Below are 19,474 nucleotides of genomic sequence, written 5' to 3' on the forward strand. Positions count from 1 at the left end.
CAGCCACTTCCTAGAATATACCCTATGATTAGTGGTGGCATTCCCTCTCCTGGCCTCTGGGGATTAGAGTTCGTGTGGATATTTTTTTTTTTTTGTCAACTTGACACAAACTAGAGCTACCTGGGAGAGGACATGTCTGTGGGGACGTTTTCTTGATTAACAATTGATGTGGAGGGTCCACCCCACTGTGGGTGGTGCCACCCCTGGGCAGGTGGTCCTGGGCTGTAGAAGGAGGATGCTGAGCAAACCACGGGGCGCAAGCCATTCAGTGATCCCCAGGGTCTCTGCTTCCGTTCCTGCCTCCAGGACCCTGCCTTGAGTTCCTGCCCTGACGTCCCTTGAAGAGGGACTCTAACCTGTAAGCCAAATAAACAGTTTTCTGGTCCAAGTTGCTTTTGATCAGTGTTTTATCATGGCACCAGGAAATCAAACAAATACAGGATGTAACAATTGAACAGATCCTGCCCCATCCCCCGATGGGATTTTATGTGGCACTGTGCCAACCTGTTGGCCGTCGTTATTACTAGTCCGTGAGTAAAGACGGGCATTCTGCCTCTTCCATCTTACGACGTCTATTTACTATTCTCCTGGAAACTGCATATCGAATAGCTTGCTTCACACTCTAAACATGGGTTTCTCAAACCAGCAATTGTCCCTGAGGGGCAGGCGGGGAGTCAGCAGTTTATTCTACAATTCTTGACTTTGACATCCTTTTTTCATTTCCAGGAACAATCTGACAGAGAGAGCCTCCGATGGGCTGCAGCTGTTCCTGACCTGATGACTTCTGGCTTCGCGGAAGGAGTTGTTTATCGCCCAAGAGTTCTGAACATATCCTAGGCGACCGGGAGCCGCTTTAAACATCGCACGCAGTTTAAGCATTGCGCACAGAGTGGACGGCCACCCCTCGGATCTGCTGATAAAGTTGAGCCAAGGTCAAAGCAGGTTGTGTTTTGGCCTCTCCCTTTCGGATATATATTTTAATGGCTTGAAATTCTTCTTGGATTATCCACATAGCTCTCTTTTGATAGGAAAACAAAAGAAGAAATGTCACTGGCCTCCTTTTTGTGGAGTCACCGCTTCAGTGTCACAGAACAGCAAGGTGACATCAGATCTCATACTCCATGACTCCAAAAGGCAGCCTTTGGAATTGCTTCTGTAAAACAGAGCAACTTGTTTGGGGGATGTGTCTGTCCACCAGCCCTAGGAAGATAGTTCTCATCCCCTCCAGCTTCTGGTGGTGCCGACTGTGGATTTGTGACAGCACCCCTCCCCCACCCTCTTCCTCTGGCTCATGCCTTCTGTTTGGTGGGCTCCCATTTCCTGGTTATTTTGGCCAGCCCTACTGCCCCATGCTGGGTGGTGGTAACCTTTGTTTGCTTTGGAAATCACTTGTTCAACACCAGCTTTCCCCACCAGACTATCATTTTGACATGAGTAAGATGCACGCCTGTCTTTCTCCTGGGTCTAAGCCCCGTGCCTAGTACACAGCCTTCCGGTGGAATAGCCACCCGTCAAGTATTTATGGAATGAAAATATGACACTGGCTGCAGACCTCCACCACTCTGAAGTGCACAAAAGCTGGCGATACTGAGCAAGGAGAGAGGCAGAAGGAAAGAGGGGGGCGATGGGGTAGGAAGCTCGCACCAGCTGGTTGAAAAGACAAAGAGGCTGGGTTCTCTCATCCTGGGAACCAGAGTGACCAGGGCAGCAGGACACTGCTGGATTCCGGGCACTCCCATTCGCCTAGCAACCTGTCAGGTCAAGGTCATGACCAGGGTCCCAAGGCTGGCTGGCTGACCCCACTTTGCAGATTCGAAGACTGAAGCTTGAGGTGTCCAAATGGCCTGACACCCGTAAAGCCCGTATGTGGCTGTGTGAAGTTTGCACTCAGAGCATCAAAGCTGAGAGGCAAGACTCGGAAGACCAGACAAGGACAGACGAGTCAGACCGCTGCCCAGCCTGCTGCTGCTCATTCCCGAGGGACTTGCCTACCTGCCCCCAAGATCGTGAGTGACTTCTACTCACAACGAGAAAAGCAGAGCACTCAGATTGGAACTGGAGGCCAACGGGATCCAAGTGAGGAAACGCCTCTGGCCTCACCTTGCCAGTGAGCTGGGGTAGCTAGCAGTGAGGGCTCTGAGGAGGGCTATTCAGTTTCCTCCTATTCTCAAGCCTTCACCCACGCCTTTCCAGACTCGCAGAGATACCAGCGAGACTGGCTGGAGGCCCAGAGAGGAGGGCACCAGCTGGAGCCGGCTTCGACAGCACAGCCAGAGTTGCGCACAGCAGTGTTGGGGGGCTGGGGGTGGGGTACCTGTCTTTCCTCCCAGCTGCACTGTTGCTGGGCCAGAGGCGTGCTGTCCCTGAAGGAGCCTTCCCATTTGTAATCCCAGTCTCCATGAGCTACAGTCAGACATCCCAGGCCAAGAAGAAGGAGGGTACCATTATGTGCCCCTGGTATAGAAGAACTGTGTTTGCCCTGGCTTGTGTCCCTCGATGTGGACCCTTCTGGGGACACTGGCCAAGAGATCCCCCCCCAAGTTCAAAGCCTTCGCATCCACCCCCATCTGCCCACTATTCAGAACTGAACTCCTTATGCACAACTAAAGATGGCAACTGAAAACCGGAGCCTTGGAGAAGAGGCTGCCCTGGGAGGGCTTTGCATCCTACAGAGCACTGGTCCCTTGGATCTGTGCCCTGAGTGGATAGGGGTAGAATCCTCTTCCCGGCTTTAAATCAGCACTGTAGCCAACCATGTTGACACAGGAGGAGTAACAAAGTATCAGGGTAGCTAGAGAACTGCCCTAGAAGGCTCCCACCTGGGCATCTGGCTCTCAGAGTGTCACAGATATGCTTGGTGTAGCGGCTTCCCCTGCATCAGCAAATGTGAATGTCTTGGCTCTCCGGCCCGTTGTCAACTGCAACCGCATTTCTGTCCCAAAGCAAACAGAGCAATAAGACTAGAGAGAGTAAAAGATTCATGCTTGTCAGAAAGTCTTGACGGAGCATTTTCTGCGTGGTGGCTAGAGGTTACGCAGCAGAAGGATCTTCCAGGAGAGGAAATCAGGACGCCCAGTCCATGGCCAGGTGCCTTCTTGTCTCACATTCTCCACTGGACACATCTTTGACTGAAATCTCAGCTAAGTATGGGGAATGCATTGCTTCTGGCTTTCTCTTTGCTGTCCAGGATCCTAGAGCAAAGGTCTGACTCAGTGAGGGAGCTCACATTTTCCAGACTTTCCAGGCAGTGGTCAGGGCAAGGGTGAGGGAGGGCTGGGCCGCCTGGGTTCACCCATGCAGAGCAGAGAGTGGCCAGCTCCATAGGGCTGCGCATGGGAAAGCTAGGTTGCAATGATCAACCCCCTGGCTTCCCTGCAGGCCAGAGATGTCACACCCTGTCTCTTTGGGAAGTGCTATGTCACTATGCCACTACTCGTCCCCCCTTGGACCTCAGGCTCGTTGAGATGAGAGCAGACACTGGGAAGGCAAGACAGCCCTGCCACCACCCTCTTGGGGCTGGCAATTGCTGCACAGAGAGACCTGCTAAGAGCCTAGGGGTCAGGGGGTTTGTCCTCAGAGTCTCAGATCTTATAAACCACCTTGTTAAACCAACCAGAGAGGATTGGGGTCTCTACCCGCCCTTGCCTTTACCGCTGGCATCTCAGTACACAGTGGCCTATTTCCAGACAGAGCCAGGAAAAGTTCATGGGATGGCATGGTCCGTATCTCTGAGGAGTTCACAGCCTGGTCGTGGGGCAGCTTGCATACACAAAAGAACTAAGTCCTGAATCCAAAAACATGCAAGGAGATCTGAGCAGGGCACACACCATCTGACTCCTACTATAGAACATTCTAGAGAAGGCAAGACTATGGAGACTGAAAACAGATCCTTGTTTGCTAGAAGGTCAGGGCACGGACTCGGGGAGAGAAGGATGAATAGACGGAGGGGAACAAAGGGTTTTCAGGGCAGTGAGATGTTTCTAGGTGGCAAACACAGAACAGCAGACGTTTGTCCAGACACCGCGTGTATAACAGCAACAGCAACCCTAACGCAGACTGTGGGCTTTGTCTAAGTCGCCCATCACCCTAGCCCTGTTGCCGCATACCACACAAATGCAAGACACTCACAGCAGGGGCAGCTGAGGTGGGGGTGAGGAGTGCATGGGAACTCTCTGTACCTACCCATCAGTCGTTTTTTCCCCCACAAACTGCTTGAAATCATAGTCTTTTCATGTAAAGAAAAATGCTAGGTGGAGAGAGGAAGGGGAGGGTGGAGTCACTGTGGGAGGGCTAAGGAGGGAGGGTGGGAAGGGGAAGAAAAGGTAGGAGCCAGCTCTAAGATGTTCCTCCCACGCAGAGCCCCAACTTGCATCTTTTCGGACCGGAAAAAGACCTTGTAGGTCAGAGCCCCTCATAACAGCCCAATGGGAGGGAAGGGGGGGGGGAAACGTGTGTGAGGTACAGTTTAGGGAGTGGAGCCCTTGGCACAGAAGGCACAAACCACAAGTGCAATTAGTCAAAAAGGAACTCGAAATTAAAAAAACGATTTCAAGCCGAGGAGGGGAGTACATAAGTTACTGCATCCCCGAGACATTTATGAATAATACAAGTGCCGTGAGGTGCTGGAGCCGGAGCACAGTTAATTAATATGTACAGGAGCGGAGATGCTCTCAGAAAACAATGGCGCTGCTTCCCTCTTGCTGGAAGTAAAAATATTTCCAGAAAGACGGACACGTTTATTATTTCCTCGCATAATTACCTTATTGTGGAAGGGTTGTAATGGAACACATTAGGGACATTAGAGGCGCTGAGCACCTGCCTGTCTACCCTTAATGTGCTTTGGTTCCATGGTGCTGGGCTAGGCAGGTAGGCAGAAGCTGGCAGGGGGTCTGGGGAGACAGCCTTGTCCTTCCCTCTTGCCCTCTGCTTCCCCCCCCGAAACCAACCCACTCTTCTCAGCCCCCCTCCCCTGCATTCCACAGCTCACTGCCACCTCTGTGAGCAGGTTACCGCTTGAGAGCCAGGGTTGTAGAGGGCTGGACTGGGAAGCAGTGACCACAGAAGTGAGAAGAGTGGACATCGTCCCCAGCTGGAGGAAGAAGCATGGGAAAGCCTGAGAGATCCGGCTTCAGCATCGTCCCCAAAGCAGGACAGCCTAGTGGGGGAGCTATCTGCCTTTCTGCTGCTCTGGGGGTATTTGGGAGTGTTCTAGTTTCGTTTCTCTTGATGTGACAAATATCCTGACAAAAAGCAACTTAGGGGTTATTTGGCTTACAATTGCAGGTTAAAACAATTCCACATTAGGGTCCATCACAGCAGGGAAGCCACGAGGAAGGAGTTTAAGCCCACCATTATATCCACAGTCAAGAGCAAAGACAGGCACCTTGGCTGGCCCAGCTAGTTTGCCTCACACTTGCACAGTGCAAGGGTCAGCCTAGAGAATGGCACTGCCCATAGTGGACTGGCTCAATTAACAACAGTCACCCCATGGACATGCCCACAGGCCAACCTGATCCAGAAAATTCCTCAGTTGAGACTCTTCCCAGGTGATTGTAGGCTGTGACAAACTGACAGTTAAAACCATCAGAGAATTCTAGTCTGAGAGGCTGCTCTCCGGTGTACCCCTTGTTCTTAGCCTCAAACCAAAAACCCCTTTATTACTATGAGCTTTACAGTCTTTACCTACCAAATGTCACCTGTGATGTTAGTTTCGGGTGTCAATGTAATGATATTGAGGGTTGCCTACGGAATTGGTGAGTAGGTGTATGGGAAGAGTTGCTTCTCTCATTGATTTGACAAAAGCAGTTTAAGGAAGGGTTTGTTTGGGGCTCACAGTTTGAGACTGTAGTTAGTCATGAAGGTGACTAGTTACATTGTATCTGCTAATAGAAAGTAGAGGCTGCTCAGCTCATTTCCTCTTCTTATTATTCATTTCTAGACCACAGCCTAGAGGATGGTGCTGCCCATGGGGGATGGTGCTGCCCATGCGGTATGGTACACATTCTCATAGTTCTGCCAGTCTAATAATCATTTGTAGACATACCAGAGGTTTATCTCCCAGGCAATTATAGATCCTGTCAAGTTGACATTAACCATCATAAAATGTTTCCACAGGAGATGGGTGCCTAGAGCAGGGAACCGAGGAGGAACTCTTCTGAATGACAGCAGGTACTCGTCAATCAGCTGTGGGCATGGATGGACCAGTAAATGAACAAAGGCAACCTCCCTCCTCCCTCCAATCTGGCCATATGATCTGTCCTTCTCAAAGGCACTCCTACCATGGTTATAACTCACTCCTGTCATGATTTCCTCAGCCATGATATAATCAGGAAGTATCGGCTGTGGCAGCAGAGGGGTGGTAGGGGTTCACCAGAGCCTGGACCAATATGGATACCCAATCTTAACTTTTCAGCCTTCAAAATTGTGGTCTAAATAATCTTCCCTTCTTTCCACCGTACTCAGCCTTAAATGTTTGGTCATAGCAACAGAAAGCAAATGCAAAGGAGTGACAGCATAGGTCTAGCACATTCTGGTCACCTCAGACAAGACACACACCTAGGTCACCACATCCCAACCCTTTTCTCTACTGCGTGGGAGATATCTGATTTACTCTTTTCCAGGAAAAGAGGCACTGACTTCTCCACTTGCCTCCCTTGTTCCTTTTATTGAATGCACACACTGGAAACTTGATATTGGCAATTCACACTGCATATGCAAGGGTGGCGCTCCAACCTGAATGATCTGCTCTTGGCTTCTTGTCCCATCTCTGGCTGTCCTATCCCACACACACGCTATTGCTTCTCTCCATCCCCCTTCAGTTCACTACCCTCACATGCTGGTAACCTGTAGAAACTTGCTCTGGAGCCTCCTCAAGTCCCATGTTCTAAGCCTTATGAGTCAGATGTTTAGTTAAATCTCACATCTGTCCTTTAAGTGTGTCCAGCCTTTCTTTTGAGTTCTAGGATTTGTGAATTGAGCCACCAACAAGACATAGTTATCTACTAAAAAAGGTCAGTTGGTGGTGACAGACACTTTTAATCCCAGCATTTACGAGGCAGAGGCAGGCAGATCTCTAAGTTTGAGGCCAGCCTGATGTACAAAGTGAGTTCCAGGACAGCCGGGGCTACACAGAGAAGCCCTGTCTTGAAAAACCAAAAGAAGAAAACACACACACACACACACACACACACACACACACACACGCACGCACGCACGCACGCACGCACGCACGCATGTACCATGTTCCTCATGTTCTCCCCTACAATTGCTTCTCCTATTTTGTATCTCTGGACCTGGCAACCCCTTCCGTTGTCAACTGGACACAATCTAGCGTCGCCTGGGGAATCTCAATGAGAGACTGTCTAGATCTGGTTGTAGTGGACATGTCTATGGGGAATTGTCTTGATGGTGTTCATTGATGTGGGTAGATCCCACTGTGGGTGGCACCATTCTCTAGGCAGGGGAGCTTAGACTGCGTTGAGGTGAGAGAGCTGAGTGCCAACTGGCACACATGCATTCACTCTCTCTCTGCTCTTGACTGGAGATGTGACCAGCTACTTCTGCCTTGACACCCCTGCAATGGTGGTCTGCAACATGAAATTGTAAGCTGAATAAACCCTTCCTTAAAGTTGCTTAGTTGGGGGCGTTTTTTTTTTCCACAGCAACACAAAACAAAACCAGAACATCTTGCCGTTCAGAAATGCAAGAGTCCTTCTCTCCACTCTTTACCTCTCTGTTTATCCAAACAAAACTAATCATATGTCTGAAATATCACAGAACTCACGGTTTCACTGACTGGGCACTGACTTCTCCTGATTAGGTTCATGGAGAAACCTCTCCGCACATTGTCCCTAGAACAGTGTTCAAGAAGTTGGCGGTGGTATAGATGGACATGAATGGATTGTTCTTCCTTCATCCCCTTGTCCAGAGGTGCTAGTTGGAGCTGCCTCCCTCCCAACAACATGCATGCTCCCTCTACCTGCTGTTTAGCAAAGCCATCTCCTCTGGGAAGTGTGCAACCAACCAGCAGGTGTATACACACAGGCAGAGCCTCCATCCAGAACTTTCCACCACCAACCCCAGCACCACCTCCATCTTCTTGTGCTTCTGAAGTGTCCAGCAGGGGAACTCTAGAGTGGTGAGTCAATGGTAAGAAGACCCCGAGCGCTGGTGGGATGGTGGGAGAGTCACAGGAGAGGCAGGAATGCTGCCTCATATCCCCGGCCTCCTGCCCATCTCCCCCATGAGCTCCCCTGGAACCTCCGTGGGCAGAAATATCCCTTCTCATTTCCAGCCCTATTCCCCAGCTGCCTGGCCTGGATTGCTGGGGCCTCTTCAACCATTGTGTACTGAGCCATTCAGTGGGGGCAGCTCCCTAGTGGGCACCACAGCCCTGCTGCCTGACAGGCCGTGTGCAAGGGGACAGGCCTGAATGACTGTAATATGAACCATGAAAGTGGATATTAAAGGCTTTATTACAGGGTGAAGACTGCTAATTGCCACGTTCCTTTCAGGAAGCCAGAGCTGATGAGCTTAAGCAGAGGCACCCAATTATTATAACTCTGTCAGCTCAGAGCTGGGGAGAGCAAGGGAGGGAGGAGGCAGGCTGCAGGCACGATTACCTGAACTTTATCCAAGGCACACACGGCCAGCCTGGAATTCTAAAGGGAGATTGCTTCTGCACGGAGCTCTGCCTCCCCGTCACAGCTGTGTTGTGGTTGATGACTGATTCCAGCCCTGCTCGCCCTCTGCCCAGCTTTCTTGTAGAGGAAACGCTGGCTGGTGAACAACATCTGACACCCAAGAACCTCCCTGGACCCTGTTGGTGATGCGGTTCCCTGTGCTGAGATAAGATGCGGTGTGCTGGGCGTGTCGGGATTGGGCTCCCTTCCTCTCCTTTTGCACATGAGAAAGAGGGCTGGGGAGGATGGGTGGTGTAAAAGCACTTGCTGCACGAATCACCTGCATAAAGCTGGACGCAGTAGCATGGATTACACATCTACAACTCCAATGCTGCTATGGCAGGAGGACTCCAGAAGCCTGCAAGCCAGCTAGCCCCGTGTGCAAAGAACCGAGTACAACAGACGCCATCTCAAACCAGGTGGAGGATGAGGACCCACACCTGAGGTTGACTTCTGACATGTGGCGTGCACACATTCCCACTCATACATGAACATGCATGCGCGCGCGCGCGCACACACACACACACACACACACACACACACACACACACACAATCGTGTTCATACATACACAGAGATTTTGAGTCTCAGAGATGATGGGGACTTGGCTAGATCACCAGTAGAGCAGAATTTGGACTGCTCATCCGTCTCCAACTTAGAGCTCTGGCTGCATGCATGTTCCAGAGAAAGGGTTGGGGATGTGGGAGTCAACCAGAGTTTCTTAAAATGAACTGACAGAAGTGGGCATTGTGCCCACCATGTGCATGGGACACAAGGTGAGCCTTCCCGTGTATTTACAGAAGCAAGGACTGTGTCGCAGAAGTACCTGAAGCAGCAGCATCGGAATTCATCACCAGCATGCTCCAAGCGTTCTTAACGCTTTCCGTCTTGCAGAGGGCTTTCTGAGAGTCATTTAGCTGTGGAGCCTCTACTGGGGGCCAGCTGCAGCAGACACAAGATGAGAGTGAAGCTTCTGTCTGCAAGGACTTCAAGCTATCAGACCGACAACACCACGTGGAAAGAGCTCCATGAAGGTGCGCACACCTATTACCTCTTTAACTTAATCATATAAATTTAAGCGATCTCAATAAAAGGCTAATACCACAAGGTGTGATCTGCTCACGCAGTTGAGCAGATGGCAAAGGACAGTAATTTCCTGGTGTTAGAGCTACTGTCACCCAGAGTGGTCAAGGGTGGGGTCGCTGGAGAGACAGCTGTGGTGGTTACGGTGCCAAAATGCAAAGCAGAGGGTCAGCATCTGGGAAGAGGAGAGGAGAGGGAACAGGTGGCTTGCTCTCCCACATCCAATTGGAGGTTCCGGATATGAAAGAACGACTCCTCCTATTGTGGTTTGAACGCAGAATGCCCTCCCAGGAGACATTTTGAAGACTTGGTGTTGTTTTGTTTTGTTTTGAAGGCTGTGGAACTTTAGGGGTAGGGCCTGGCTGGCGGTAGGTGGGTCACTGGGGGTGGGCCTATTGCATGTTGTGCATCAGAGCTCTCTCTCCAGCGGGCCTTGTGTATGTGACAGTAGCTGTCACGTCAGGAAGTTCCTCTCCTGCGCCGTCTGCTCTGCTCAGTCAGCGCGAGGCGGGTCACACCTTGTAGTATTAGCTTTTTATGTGCTATCACTTAAATTAGATGATTAAATTAAAGAGGTAATGGGTGTGCACACACCTCCACCTAGCTCTTTCCACATGGTATTGTCGGTCTGATAGCTTGAAGTCCTTGCAGACCACAGAGGCTTCACTCTCATTGCAGCGTCTCTTGCACCCTGCCCCTCCCCCACAGGCGCTCTACAGCTAAACGACCACCAGAAAGTCCTCAGCAAGATGCTAAGAGTTAGGGATGTTTGGCTCTCTGTTCCCACTGCTCTCTCTGCTTCACTATCCCCTACCCTGTGAAGAGTCTCCGCCCCATGATCCCAAAGGCCATGTCTTCTCTACCACAGTGGACCGAGACACCCTCAAACTGTGAGGTCAAATAAGATGCCAAGTGCAATGCAAATGAATACACTCCCTCAGGCTCATGCAAATGCGTCCAGTTGTCCTTGTGATGGTGCAGTCAAAACAGCATCACAAATATGCTGTCCAGCAGACTCAGATGCCCGAGTGATGGTGAGACCCCAAGATCTGGGAGTCCCTTCCTTCCCCCTACTCGGGAGGATCACATCAGCCATGCTGTCCTGGGCATGGGAGAAGGGGCCGGTCACCCCCTTGCTGCAGAAGTGCACATGCTAACATGTGGCATTAGCATGGCCAGCTAGAGTTTCTCAGCCACGTGTCTCAGCACAAAGCTGCCTAATCTCCCAGGTGGCCCACATGGGAGGTCCAGAGTTCCGGGCATGAGACGGGACGGGATAAAGGGTTTTCCTTCAGGTGAGTCAAGTTTGAGTTGCCATGGAGAATTCCAGAAAGACTTACGGAAATGTATGGGTCTGGATAAACCAAGGGTTCTTAGCGATAAAATGCCAACGGACATCAGCATGGTAGACTTGGGTGGGTATGCATTGTATTTACTTCTTTTGGGTTAGTGTGGAGAGATGGAATTCTTGGGTCATATCTTAGCTGTGATAGAACAATATGACCAAAAGCAGACTGAGGAAGAAAGGGTTTGTTTTAGTTACACTGCCTGGTAACAAAGAGTTCACCACTGAGGGAAGTCAGAGCTGGGAAACTCAAGGCAGGAACCGAGATGCAGGAACAGAAGCAGAGGCCATGGGTGAACATTGCTTATTGGCTCTTCATGACTTGCTCAGTGTGATTTCTTATACATCCTTGAACTACCTGCCCACAGGTGGCACCAAGGCCAGTAGGCTGGACGCTTCTATATCAATCATTAATCAAGAAAATGCCCCCACAGTCTTACCTACAGGCTGATGGAGGTGTTTTATCCATTAAGATTCCCTCTTCCCAGATGACCCTGGCTGTGTCAACATGACAAAAAATGTAAGTCAGCACAGCCTTCTACCTGGACCCTGAATAAAACAAAATTTTTTAAAAATGAGTTTAAAAAAGAAAAAGTGTGTGTGTGTGTGTGTGTGTGTGTGTGTGTGTGTGTGTGTGTGCCTGAGTGCATGTATGGTACCATGTACATACATGAGCCTGGAGTCATCAGAAGAGGGTTTCAGATGCCATGGAACAGGAGTTACAGATGGTTGTGACCTGCCATGTGAGTGCTGGAAACCAAACCTGAGTCCTGTGTGGACCAGTCTCTGCCTTCAATTGTTTATTGAGCATCTTCATTTCTGACAAACTACAGTAAGAGGAGATGCTTCCTTCCTCTGTTCCAACTTGCTTATCAGCTCACTCTAAAGAAGCCAAAAGATCCTGAGTTCAATACCCCCAGCCCCCAGTCGAGAGACCAATTTACTCAAATGTTTAAGCCTCGATTTTTCTGAGGCATAATATCCCCTTCCATGAAGGGCTCCTAAGGGGCTCTGGGAGGAGACAGAAGTAAAGAGTTTGGCAAAGGATGTCATAAATAAGAGTGAGTTTAGTATTTTATTATCATTACTGTGTATTATTGATTCAAAGACACCATTTCTTCATATTTTTCTATTTTCTAGAGTTGGACACATTTTTGCAATCAATGTTGTAATTTATTTGGTAGTTTTTTTTCTCCCTTTCTGGTTACATAAAATAATAACACAGCTAGCAATTGGCAGTGTCTTAGCTTCTGTGAAAGATGGGATGGCATCTCTCTCTCTTAGCCTCACTGGAGCGCCTGTCGATATGATGGTTATGCTACATTAGAAATGGGGAAAGGTCATCCCCCAGATAGCACAGGGAGAGAGAGAGGCAATCTGGACCATCACTACCATCCCGCCACTAACAAACAATGTTCCCTGTGCTTGACAAGCCCTGGTGGAAAGGCCCAGTCATCCACTGACTTCTTGGGTACTACGATGTCTATGACACATCATGCCACCTCCTCCCTGACCTAGGCCTATCCCTTGTTCTTCCTCCAGCCTGGCTCCCCCCACTCTCTGAGCTTCCCACTATCCTTTATCTCAAAGACAATACAGATGACCTGGGCATGGTTTCTTACCTCCTTGTCCCTGTCTCACCCAAGCTTATGCCACCTAGGATTTTGAACAGTCACCCAGTCATGGGGAACTTTACGATGTCTCTTGAGGAGTCTAGAGGCTGACCTTGGTTAATCGTAGCAGGAAGAGAGAAAGCAGAACTCACAGAGTTGGTTGGAAAGGTAGAGAGCATAGACACAAAAACACCGTCCTCACCTTCAAGGAAATAAATAAGAGAACAGTTGATGCTGAAGTCAAACGTGAGCGGCCATGGCCTGAGCATGCAGGTTTAGGTCACCCCAAATTCCATGTTCCAATGTAGAATCACCCCAAATTCCATGTTCCAATGTAGAATCACCCCAAATTCCATGTTCCAATGTAGAAACACATTCATGAAGTTTTACGGTGGCAGAACAAAGAAAGTCGTAAACCAAGGCACTTTAAAAAAAATATGGATGGAAACACCAGAGGGGTAGGTTACAGGGAAGGAAGTGACATCTCAAGGGTAGGTCTGAGATGCTATCTGATGACGCTCCATGACAGGGCAAGACAGTGTAGAGGTCCCTCCTCCTTGCCAAGGCCATTTCAGGATTAACTAGAATTTGATCTCCTTGATGGAGAATCCCATGGAAAATTTTCCCAACTCTATTCTAGGAACCCAACATCAGGATGTCCTAACTAATTTATTTTAGCTTCTGCCTACTTGTGCAAACCTCCCCTCCAGCTAACTACTCATCGTAGCTTCCGTAAAACTGTCTGCTTCTGCCAAGAGGGAGATGCCAGGAGATGGTTTTTGCCTTTGAAAACCCTGTGTAGAAGACACTAGATGCTACACTTAGGTCCCGAGTACTCGAGTGTAGAGCCTGCCAGCTGGATAAAAACTTTCCTGAACCTGGCTATAGACTGTGTCTAAGTGGTCATCTCTGCTGGGCTCCCCATAACAGCTCAGCATCTGTGGTTGTAGAAGTTGCTAAGTTAATACATCAAAGACTGAACATACATACATACAGACAGACAGACAGACAACATAGCCTGTGTTGAGAGTTCAGAACCATGAAGCAGACTGGGAGGCTCTTATAGGTCTTAGAGAGAAAGGGGGCGGTCTCAACAGGACTTCATCCAAGCTGTCCCTGACTCCTGGGTGTCAGGGGAAGGAATATGGGACTCCAAGGAAAGGGAGGAAGTAAGAAAAGGAGACACATTTAACTGAGCTGTACCCATTATCCAGGTGAGGGTGGGGGTGCAAATGGCCACCGGTAGTTCTCAGATGTCTGAGTCTGGCAACCTGAGATCTGTATGCTTCCTGGTGGGGGGTGGGATGAGAAGGGTACCTGCCATTCTCCTGGGATCTGGACACCTGGAGAGTCTGTTTGCAAATTCAGACCGGCTCCTAGAGTGTCATCTCTCCTGCAGCAGCAGGGATCCCACAATCAACTCCGAGGGCAGAGCTAGAGAGGCCTTCTGAGGATGTAATTCAAGCAAAGCCCGGCTGGTACCCTAGCACATCATTCCTTCGGTGCTCAAGGTTGGGAGAGGAGGGCTCAGCTACTTGCCCCAGCAGCGTGTCCTCGCCTACTTGTGGGGTGCAGAGGGGGAATGGTTGTCCATTGAAGCAAATCCCTTCTACCAGGAGCCTTCTTTCCAGGAGATGACTTGTTTCAGAAAGGAGAAAACAAAGAGTTCTGCTCAATTGGGGGTACAGAGAGACTCTTGTCATACAGACTCTTGTTATACAGTCTTGTTACACAGACACACACATACACAGATAGATACACACACACAGACACACACAGATAGATACACACACGTGTTCATGTCTTGTTATTTTTGTGAAATTCAGGCAGGCAGAGATCTCCTTAGGCTCAGCAGACCAAGAAGGCAGGGTAGCCCCTGCAAGGCTAGCAGAGAAATGAAATATTGAGTACCCCCAAGTAGCCTTCCTTTGAAAGCAGAAATGCTATGGAAAAGAGATTTGCTGGAATCAAGAGTCACTGTAATCCCTAAGGATTGTCATAGCAGTGTTTAAGACACAGGGACAGCAGAACCTTCTCAACTAATGCCTACTTTATCCATTGTAGTTAAAGCAGGGTAGGGAGGGGGTCAGGGGTCAGGTCAGACCATGTCAGAAATGCAAATTATTTTGCGTGTGCACATGAGTACATGTGTAAGTGTAGAGGTCAGAGGACAATTTTGTGGAAGCTGTTCTATCTTTCACCCGGGATTGAACTCAGGTCACAACGGTTTGAGGTCAGTGCTTTTACCCACTGAGCCATCAGCGCCCATTGCTAGGCTTGACTTATTTATTTATTTTATAGGGATTCTAGGCCAGGGACTCAGGTCCTCCTGCTTGCAAGGCAGCACCAACCAAGCCACTAGAAATGCAAATCCTTGCATTCCTTCCCCAAACCCTCTGCCTCAGCGCCCCCCCCCCCCAGAGGAACCTGCAGTTTTAACCCAGCCTCGCAGGTGCCTTTGATCTCACTGAAGTCTGAAGAGCACTGGTTTAATCTTAACCTTGACTACACGTGAGAATCGCCCGGGAGCTTTCAAAACCGAAGTGGAGCCCCCACCCTAAACCAATTAACGGTGCCTGGTGAGAGACGGGGCTTTTTTTCCAAAGCTTTCTAGGTGACACCAGTGTGCGGCGGGGGTTCTGGGACACGGATAAAACCCATGGTTGTTTAGAATGCTCTGTTAACTACTGCAAACCTCTTAGCTCTTTTTGAAAGTAAATTGTCGTCTCTGCTACCCCGAGGATTCGGCAACTGTCACTTCCCTGCTAAACTGATCCACCTCCATAAAGAAAAGCCAAGCGTTCCTCTGCTGCCAGGTGGTTCCCATTCAGGGACAGCGGTAGCTACCATCAACAGCTGGAGCCTCTTCCCAGGCAGGAGGCTTTTGCACAGCTCACCTTGCTGATGGGGGTTGTGGTGGGGAAGAATGGGATGGAATGCCAGGACCTGCTGCTGGTGGGTGCCTGGAAGAAAGGCTGATGTATAGACCCCGGTATGAAAAAACCCAGCTGCTAGCTCGTGGACAAGGAGGAACCAGGTCCCTTCAAATACAGGACTTCGAGGCCAGGCTGGACCGACAGCCTCCAAAACAGAGAAACCCTGTCTCGTAAAAACAAACAAACAAACAAAAAAAAAAACAAAAAAAAAATACAGGACTGGAGGTCAGGAATATAGCCAGCACTGCGGAAGGGGTGCTGGGCAGAGACACCCACAGCTGGCATAGGTCCATAACCTTTATCCACTCTGGTGTGAAATCACCGTGTGTGTGTGTGTGTGTGTGTGTGTGTGTGTGTGTGTGTGTGTGTGTGTGTGTATGTGTGTGTGTGTGTTGTACGTGTGTGGTACATGTGTGATACATGCATATGAATGAGCAGGTGCCGAACCCACACGTGCATACAGAGAGGCCAGAACAGGATGTCTGGTACCTTCCTTTATCCCTCTCAGCTTGAGTCTCTCCCTGAACTGGAAGCTCAGTTTGAGTGAGGCTAGGGGGCCAGGGAGCTCTTGGGATCCATTTGTCTCTGCCCGCCAGTGCTGAGGTTACAGGCAGGCACAGCCATGCCAGGCTTTCTACACTGGAGTTGGGGATTCAGACTCAGTTTCTTTGTGTGCAGTGCCATCACCCTCACCTGCGGGGCCATCCCCCTATGCCCCATCAATCAGTCTTCGTATTCGGGTCCACGGACATGCTTTCTGGTACAGTGTGTCCCCTTATTGGGTAGAGACGATCAAGGATACAAGGAGCTTCAACACACACACAAGCAAGCAGCAGTTTGTTTCGGAAAGCAGAGAGTGTTTTCAGCAGCTGTGCTGTCTCAATCCAGATTGGGGGACCCCAAGAAGATGAAGAGTGGCTGGGACGCAGGGGTTAACCTGGAGCAGAGGACAGCAGCGCAGGCCCCTGGTGTGTGAAAAACTAAGCAACTGGTTCAACAAACAAAACTTTCAGGGTCTGACCTGGGCTCTAACAAGCTAGCCTCAGCACTGGTCCTCAGTAGACCAATTAAACAGGAGAGTCATAGTGAGGAGCAAAAAAGGCAGGGTTATTCCTTGCAGCCACTTGGAGAGAAGAACCAAGTGGTCCGGTGATCACTCCCCAAGTTCATCTCCAGAGTCCTGGCATGAGGTTTGGGTTTAAATAGAGGGCAAGAGGTATGCGTGGCTAAGCAGTCCTGGTCCTGTCCATGTCTGACCCATCCTCTCAGCCCCAGTCTGTCCTGCGTGGCTGTCAGACTGTGGGAGATCTCTTCCTGGGTTACCAGCCTCCCCTCTGACCGCACCAGCCTTCAGCCTTCTCCTAGTCCAGCATGAGACTCTGGGATGTTCTAATTCCCTGGGGTCCATTGTTTCCTCAATGCTCGGCTAGCTCAAGGGAGGGTGGGGCACAGTGTCTCTGGAATGTCTTCTTTGCTGGTGCCAAGATGGTTAAAAGCTCTGTGTGGTTTCACAGGCGAAATCCTTCCCTCCCTTACCACAGGATGTGACAAACGCCTCAGCAGAGTCGGCACCTGCACCCACTTTCTGGCAGTTTCCCCAGCGTCGCCTCTGTGTTCCGAAGAAAACCAGCAAGACAGACAAGGGTACAAGGACACAAAGTTTCATCAAGACAGGGGCCTGAGGCAGAGTCTTGCTACGTACCCCAGGCTGGCTTACGGCTTGGAGTCCTCCAGCCTCAGCCTCCTGCATGCTGGTATGACAGGCCTATGCCGCCACACCCAGATTCAACACTACATCTTCTTGAGAAAAAGCTAAAGACAAGGCTGGGAGGGACATGAGAAAACAGCTTACATTGTCCTCTCGGGACTGTGTGCCGGCCAGTCTCAGCCGTTCTCCTTTGCGTGGTGTGAATGACATGCCAGAAAACTGTTCAGGAGCACCCTAACTAAGAGGACATCCCTCAAACCACTGTTCTACACTATAGACTACACAAGTGGCTGCCCAGCTGGAAGTCCCTTTATGATGTCCTTAGTAAACTTTTCTTTCCTATTCTGGCCTAGCAGGTGAGTTCACTTGCAGCCTTCCAGGCGAATCCCTACCTCACAGAGGCTGACCCCTTCCTGCACTAAGCTTGTGAACTGGGTAGCACTGTCTATCCGTTTGGGTTGAGCGGGAATGCACTGGCATTAGGACCTCACAGATGCAATTTCCCGTTCTCTATAAGACTCTTCTTTATGTCAATCATTTTGTCCTGTTACGTTGTCCCCAATGTGTGTTGATATCCCAGTGTTTTAGAAGACAGAATGTCTCAGCCACTAGGCATCCTTTATAATGAAAAATGCAATAAACTCTCTGGATGTTCTGGTCCCAGAGGACATTTCCTCCAAGGAAGTTCCTTGTGCCACCCACATCCAGGCCATCTGAGTGTCAGTACCGACCTGCCTGGCTATACTCAGATCCCTAGGATTCCTCAAGCTCTTATACCTAAAGCCCAGTGTCTTAGTTAGGGTTTCTATTGCTGTGAAGAGACATGGCAACTCTTATAAAGGAAAAAAACATTTAGTTGGGGCAGCTTACATTTCAGAGGTTTAGTCCATTATCATCATGGTGTGACATAGTGACATGGTGCTGGAGAAATAGTCCCCTGACTGAAACTTGCAGGCAACAGGAGGTGAACTGTCTCACTGGGCGTGGCTCCAGCATATATGAGACCTCAGAGCCGGCTTCCACAGTGACACACTTCCTCCTACAAGACCACACCTACTCCAACAAGGCCATAGCACCTAATAGAGCCACTCCCTTTGGGGACATTTTCTTTCAAACCACCACATCCAGGGACTCTGTGAACTCATTTCCCCGACAACTCTCTCTGAGACAGGGTCTCATGTAGCCTAAGATGCCCTGGTCTCCCTGTGTAGAGTGGGGTGACCTTGATTGCAAATACGCATCATCATACCTAGCTCATGTGATGTGGGGAATCAAACCCAAGTCTTTATGCATTTTAGGCAAGCACTCTATCAACTTGGGGGACATAAGCATCTCCTGTGGGAGTTAGAGTATAGTTCCCCATCACCAACCTAAAAGTCAGGTTGCCCTCCGCAGCACCATAGCTCCCTCAGAACTGCAGGCTGCCTGTAACATGACATTTCTACACAGTGGGGGGGACCATGGCACCTAACCAATGCCTTCCACCTGTCACAGAAGCACTGTGAACCAATGCGGTCTCTGAGCCTCTCACACGCCATCCCTCAGCCCTCTCCTCCCTTTGGACTCCCTCTCCTTAAGCTCCCTGGGACTTGGTTTCCCATTGGCTAAATTGCAACAAAGATCAAATCTTGTTCTGGGAGTGCCCCTCCCTGCTGCAGGCCCCTGAGTGGGTGTGTCCGGCTGATCACCCTTTGCCTTACACTGGGAACTTCTGGAAAGCCAGTCGGTCCCCCGGTGAGGGTGGGTGAGGTGAAGGCATTTGACAGAGCTCAGAACCCCCAGATTGCTGATTTAGTCCTCAGCTGCATGTAGAAGCTCACCCAGGTACTCCACCAACGAGAATTTTCTCTGCTCTCCCTAACTGACAGCCTCTAATATAACGGGCTGGGCAGAAGCGGAGATAGTGCAACCTCTCAATCTGATTGCTGAACAATGTACTCATCCCTACCCCACGCCCAAAGTGGGGATTTCCCCAGGAATCTCAAGCTGGGAGAAGGAAAAGGCATCAACCCAGGAGAGAACCGGAAGGAGATTTCACACAGTTCTAACAACTTGCCAAACCACCTTACAGGATGAGACTGAGACCCAGACAATGCCGGGTCTGTGTT

At 50.0% G+C, this 19,474-nt stretch overlaps 2 long non-coding RNA genes across 3 annotated transcripts; one reads left to right on the top strand and one right to left on the bottom strand.

Annotated features, from left to right (window-relative positions):
- Positions 1-389: 389 nt before the first annotated feature.
- On the bottom strand, positions 390-13,002 carry LOC110340845. 2 transcript variants are annotated; one of them, XR_005878502.1, is made up of 5 exons: positions 12,925-13,002; positions 11,550-11,658; positions 9,508-9,623; positions 2,820-2,932; positions 390-1,018 (listed from the first exon to the last, which is right to left on the bottom strand). It is a non-coding gene; the product is annotated as an uncharacterized LOC110340845 (long non-coding RNA). The 2 variants fall into 2 exon arrangements; XR_002382676.2 differs by having other exon boundaries at positions 390-1,153.
- Positions 13,003-13,096: 94 nt separating this feature from the next.
- On the top strand, positions 13,097-17,708 carry LOC121141197. The gene is made up of 2 exons (XR_005878085.1): positions 13,097-13,180; positions 17,200-17,708. It is a non-coding gene; the product is annotated as an uncharacterized LOC121141197 (long non-coding RNA).
- The last annotated feature ends 1,766 nt before the right edge of the window (positions 17,709-19,474 follow it).

This window comes from Mesocricetus auratus, unplaced genomic scaffold (assembly GCF_017639785.1).
Source record: "Mesocricetus auratus isolate SY011 unplaced genomic scaffold, BCM_Maur_2.0 Super-Scaffold_100007, whole genome shotgun sequence".
NCBI classification, from domain to species: Eukaryota; Metazoa; Chordata; class Mammalia; order Rodentia; family Cricetidae; genus Mesocricetus; species Mesocricetus auratus.